At 37.5% G+C, this 5,904-nt stretch overlaps 1 long non-coding RNA gene across 1 annotated transcript in view; it reads left to right on the forward strand.

Annotated features, from left to right (window-relative positions):
• The window catches only part of LOC141428850 (uncharacterized), a 20,156-nt gene continuing 14,252 nt past the window's right edge, over positions 1-5,904 (forward strand). Inside the window, exon 1 of the long non-coding RNA XR_012451475.1 lies at positions 1-220. This is a non-coding gene — a long non-coding RNA (uncharacterized lncRNA). The remainder of the gene's footprint in view (positions 221-5,904) is intronic.

Here is a 5,904-nt window from a genome sequence, read left to right on the forward strand (position 1 = left end):
CAAGAGTTAGTGTGTGATGAATTTTTTTTTGCAAAAATTTATAGTATTTGCTTATGTATTAAAATGCCAGTAGGATGTGTTCCAGTAAATACTTTTTTTGGAAAGTGGAGTTTGGAAACTGGTTGTATATTTGCTGCAATTTGGTCCTTTTTTCAGTCATTGACATACATAATCTATTATGTAATTATAATGGCTAATAGTAATAAGGTTGATAAAATTCGTAAGTATGCGGTATCTTTGAATACCTACCTATTATAGATATTACAAAAACCAATATTTTGTTGAAAATTTTTAAATTTTGAGGTTCCTTAAATAAAAAACCGGCCAAGTGCGAGTTGGACTCGCGCACTGACGGTTCCGTACTGATTTGTACAATCCAGTGTTAGCAGAGCCGCTTTCCTAAGCAAACTGTACGCAATTTTGAACATGAAACTACCGTGAGACTCACTTATATTGAATATAATGACCCGGATAACTCACGTCTTAAATCGAGTTTAGCTCGACATGTTTCGGGCTAATCCGTAGCCCTTCGTTTTCGGAGCAACGCCACTCAGCGGCTGCTGCAACACGCGCACTGCGCGCCGCCGCTCTGCTCGCGCGACTATCCGACGAAACTGACACCGGCACACAACTACCCGCGTTTTCATCATCATTATAACTGTCAAATGTAGGGTAGCACACAACACTAACAACATCGCTCTGTAAAGGTACGTTCACACACACCGATGACGCAGCACGAGTATTCAACACCGTTTTCCCTGAGTGGTCCCGGGGTATATATGATTCCCTGTGCCTGTGGCAAGAGCTATATTGGAGAGACTGGACGAAATGTTTCCACAAGGGTATCGGAGCACATACGCAGTAGGAGGAAACAGGACGACAAGGGGTCTGCTGTGGCCGAGCACTGAATGGACTCTGATTCGACGCACTATATTAGATTTGATAAGGTATCTGTACCTGCGAGAGAGTAAGTTTTCATTCCGCGGAAAGTGCGTGAAGCCATCGAGATTAGTCGTCGGCCGAATTTCAACCGGGATAGTGGTTGAACGGTACCTCCGAGTTGGAAAACGGTGTTGAATACTCGTGCTGCGTCATCGGTGTGTGAAGAGTTTAGTTTAGTTTATTTATTCATTCAATACATCATTACATTATAATTTACATAAATGTCAGTTATAAGAATTTGTATTGAAATCGTCAAAGGTAATATGATTAGTAAATAATTATAAAAAAAATAAATTCTAAGCATGTCATGTGAATGTAAACAATTAAAATTAGACTGGTTCTCCTTAAGGGATCGTCAGACTGAAAACACATTGAAATGTATATAAAGAATAAATGTCAAGGATACGTTAAGATTAATACATTAGGCAATAATTGAGTAACAATTTAAATGTCAATATAAAACAATAAATAAAAACAAGAAATAATAATAACAATTTAAACAATAAAATTAAAATGTCAGATTCATAAATTCATTTACGGAATAAAACGCTTTTTCCAACAAAAGGTCTTTTAGTCGACGGCTAAACGTTTCATCGTTCTTTTCGCTTTTTAGGTGTGAGGGTAGGTGTTCATAGTATTTGGGCCCTATAACGCGCGGGTTTTTTCCCGCTAATGCCATTCTATGAGGGACTGCCCGTAAGCGACCCGTGCTGCGAGTGATCTTACCAGCTACGCCCATTCGACTGAAGTTAGATATGTTTGTGCGCGTATACATAATAACTTGAAACAAATACAACGAAGATAGGGTCATGATACCAAGTTCTGTGAAAATTTTTTTGCACGACTGCCTTTGGTTGATACCGGCAATGACCCGCACTGCCCGCTTCTGCAGAACCAATACGCGCTCACAGTCCGTGGAGTTTCCCCATAGTATGGTACCATACGAAAGCAACGAGTGGAAATACGCAAAGTATGCTTGCTTTAGTGCATCATCTGCCAGAATGGGCTTTAATTTGCGCAAAGCATAGGCCGCACTGCTTAACCTGCCACATAGGGAGTCAACGTGATTCTTCCAATTCAAATTTGGATCTAGTGTGAAGCCCAGAAACCTGCACTGCTGGCATAGCGGTATGGGTCCACCAATCGATGGCGGTGACACGATACCCCTACCCGAGAACAGCATGATGTTCGACTTGGTGAGGTTCATGATGAGCCCGTTCGCTGAGAACCACTGCTGCAGCTGCCCACACACTTTATTTATCTTGTCGTTTAGCTGCTCATAAGTGGTGGCGCTCACTACAACAGTAGTATCATCAGCGAAGAGCACAGTGAGACCGTCAGTGATAACACTAGGCAGGTCATTTATAAAAGCTAAAAAAAGTGTATTTCCAAGTGAGGATCCCTGTGGAATACCTATAGTGACGTCACCCGGCTTGGACCTGATTTTTTCTCCGTTCGACATCACTACTTCAACCGTCTGCTTGCGACTTTTCAAAAATGACTCTAACAATTCGTACACTTTATGCCTGATACCATACATTTTGAGTTTCGTCAGTAAAAGGTCGTTATTGATGACGTCAAAAGCCTTAGATAGGTCACAAAATATGCCGGCCACCTTAAACTTACTGTCTAGACTCATGATGATCGAGTCAAAGATCTGGTGTGCAGCGTGAGTTGTCGACATATTGCGCCTGTAGGCGAACTGTCTGTCAGTCAGTAAGTCATTAGTCTCTAAGTGGTTCATAATGTGTGATGAAATGATACTCTCAATAATCTTGGAAAAATTTGGTACTATTGTAATTGGTCTGTATGCGTCTGTTTTATGTATGTCCCCCTTCCCTTTGTACACGGGGCAAACCCTCGTATTGTCGAGCATGCGATAAAAACGGTGCCGCATACGAGTGCGTCTCGTTACTGCGACTCCGTGCCTTCACCGTTTTTTAAGCAGCGGTTTGGCCTCACCTATATTGGTTCCTGTTCCTGTCCATGACTGGTGCCCTCACCCTACCTTAACTTGGAAGATTCCTTACAAAATGCAAAATTCATTTTTTTTCGTAAAGACACTTTCTTTTGCGTATTCTAGGCGCTCTTGGCCGGTTTTTATATCACAATCTAAAAAAAAAAAAAAAATGACTATCTTTTGATTGCATTGACTTAAAAGTTTGATTTTTTTCACAGATTTTAGGGACCGTAGACCTGAGTATATGGTTTTCATTTAAACTCCACACCTCCACGCGTTCTCGATATAAAGGGTCGTGACAGACAGACTAACGGACGGACAACAGAGTGATTCTATTGGGTTTCGTTTTTTCCCTTTGAGGTACGGATCCCTAAAAACACATAGTTTCGTCATGCCTGTCATTCTGTCTGTCTGTGTCCATGAATCATAGGCATTTTAGTCGATAACTTTATGGACTATTTTTTTTTATTGCATTTCTTCTGCAGTAAAAAAATTATGATTTTACGTTATGCCTATTCAATTTATTATAAGTGCCAACAAACCGTTTTTATCAAAATTCTTGATAAACACCCACTCGATCGAAACAATAACACATTTATCTATAATTCGTGTCTTTTGACTAGATGTTTAATCACTTTCTTTCACCAATATTCACTTGTTGTTGTTTCTTTAAAAAAATATGGCTTTATCTATCGGAGGACAATTTTGCCAGTGTCTAGTAGTTTTTGCCGTTGTATGGTAAAAAATTCTAGAAAACGAAATATGAGAGGTAATGGTGGATGAACGATGACAGCGCGAATCCTAATCCAATATTCACTTGATTTCAATATTTTATTTTTCATTTGAATAATCTTTTTCAAAATCTGACGTTATTTTTGATTGAAACATGTGTATAGTCTGTAGTAGCATAGACTAGCGTAGAGATGGTGGAAAATTTGACATTTAAAAAATCGATTAATGCGCGGATGAATAAGCGATTTTTATTTACTTTCCTTAAAATTAAAAAAATAGTTACTGCTTTTATAATTGAATAAACAGTCTTTGGAATTAAATCAAGTATTGTAAATAATAAAATAGACAAAAATACGTTGATCTATTCAATAAATAATCGATTTACAGAACAGATTAATTATTGTGCAATAGGTTCTAGGTTTTCACATCACTAAATGTCTCTGTTCGGGTTCTGGCGTCTTTGTTTACGCTTTTCATAAATTGGATCGGAATACAATATATTAAATATAAATTTTTTTTTTTATTTGACTGGATGGCAAACGAGCAAGTGGGTCTCCGGATGGTAAGAGATCACCACCGCCCATCGACACCTGCAACAAACACCAGGGGATTGCAGGTGCGTTGCCAACCTTGAGGCATAAGATGGGATACCTCAAGTGCCAGTAATTTCACCGGCTGTGTTACTCTCCACGCTGAAACACAACAGTGCAAGCACTGCTATTTCAAGGCAGGATTAGCGAGCAAGATGGTGGTAGCAATCCGGGCGGACCTTGCACCTGCATATGTTTCTCTCGTTAATAATTAATACTTGTATTTTTAGGGGAATTTACAATTATATTCAATATTGCTTTAATGGTACAAAATGTACTCGCAATGGTGTCAATAATAAAGGTAATTTTTTGATATTATGTTTTTATTTTATATACTTAACTTTTTTACTAAAAGACTTAAAGAAAACAGATTAGATTTATATTGTCAAGTTGAAGATTTTGTACCTATTCCAAGCTAACATGCAACGTTAATATTCGTATTTCAAAAGACTCGAGGCTTTTTTAACTATATAATTTTTAAGACTTCAACTTAATTTCTTCCATCTACAACTTTACTGGCTGCAGTAAGGTCAAAAATTGTGTGTTTCGCTCGTCTGTGGAGCTGTTTAGTATCTCGTGTCTTGAAGCTCTCGGTTTCGCTCGAATTCCTTTTTTCGAATCACTCGCTTTGCTCCTAGTTCAATATTAGAATCCTTCACTGGCTCGAATGAGTCAGAAAGGAGATATCGTCAAAAAAACTGCTATAAGATGCCATTTTTCCAACATGGCAGCGCGAGCGGCAAAGACAAAAAGTGACAAAGTTGAAATTCAAAAAGAACGTATCAAAATCTTTAAAATTACCAATTTTCAAAACTCCTGGAAAACTTTCCAGGGCTCAGGCTCGTTCTGTCTGTTTTCTAAATGTCTGCTTCTCAAATGGCCTTCTTCACACAAACGTCTTTTTCCTATAATGTCCGCTTATTATGATGTCTAATTCCCACAATGTATGTTTCCTACAATATCCACTATTTGTGTTCTACAAATCCGTTTCCTAAAATGTCCGCTTCTCTATACCATATAAATGATAGAAAATTGTATACTTAATGTCATGATCATGAATTGATGGGTTTGATTTAATTAAAAGTTTATACTTATTCTTCTTTTTTAGAGCATTTAAATAATTTGAAGTTGGTCATAATTGTTAGAATTATTTAGGTGTAGCAGATGGAAGTTATTGAATGGATCCTAGGAATACTATTTATATGAGAAGCGGACATTATATAAAGCAGTCATATTAGAAAACTGTCAATATACTGGAACCAGACATCTTAGGAAGCTGACAAATGTGAGAAGCAGACTTTACAGGAAACAGACATAGGTATAAGAAGTAGATATCACAAGAAACTGACAGATGTGAGAAATAGACATTTCAGGAAACAGACAATTGTAAGAAGTTGACATCGTAGAAAACTGACAATGTGGGAAAAAGCTATTTTGAGAAGCAGACATTTTAGAAAACAGATAGAACGAGCCTGAGCCGCCCCTTTTTTGTAACCAAATGACTACATTATACTTAAGTAAAAAGAATGATTTGTGTTTCTTTTCGTTTCAGGAAACAAACATAAAATATTTTCCAAGATTTAAAAAAAAAACCTTTATTTTCAAATAACAATTGCATCCTTGTTTATTCTATGTTTACTTTTGACGTTAAATCAAGCAATATATGAAAGAGGAAACTAC

This window comes from Choristoneura fumiferana, chromosome 6, assembly GCF_025370935.1.
Source record: "Choristoneura fumiferana chromosome 6, NRCan_CFum_1, whole genome shotgun sequence".
NCBI classification, from domain to species: Eukaryota; Metazoa; Arthropoda; class Insecta; order Lepidoptera; family Tortricidae; genus Choristoneura; species Choristoneura fumiferana.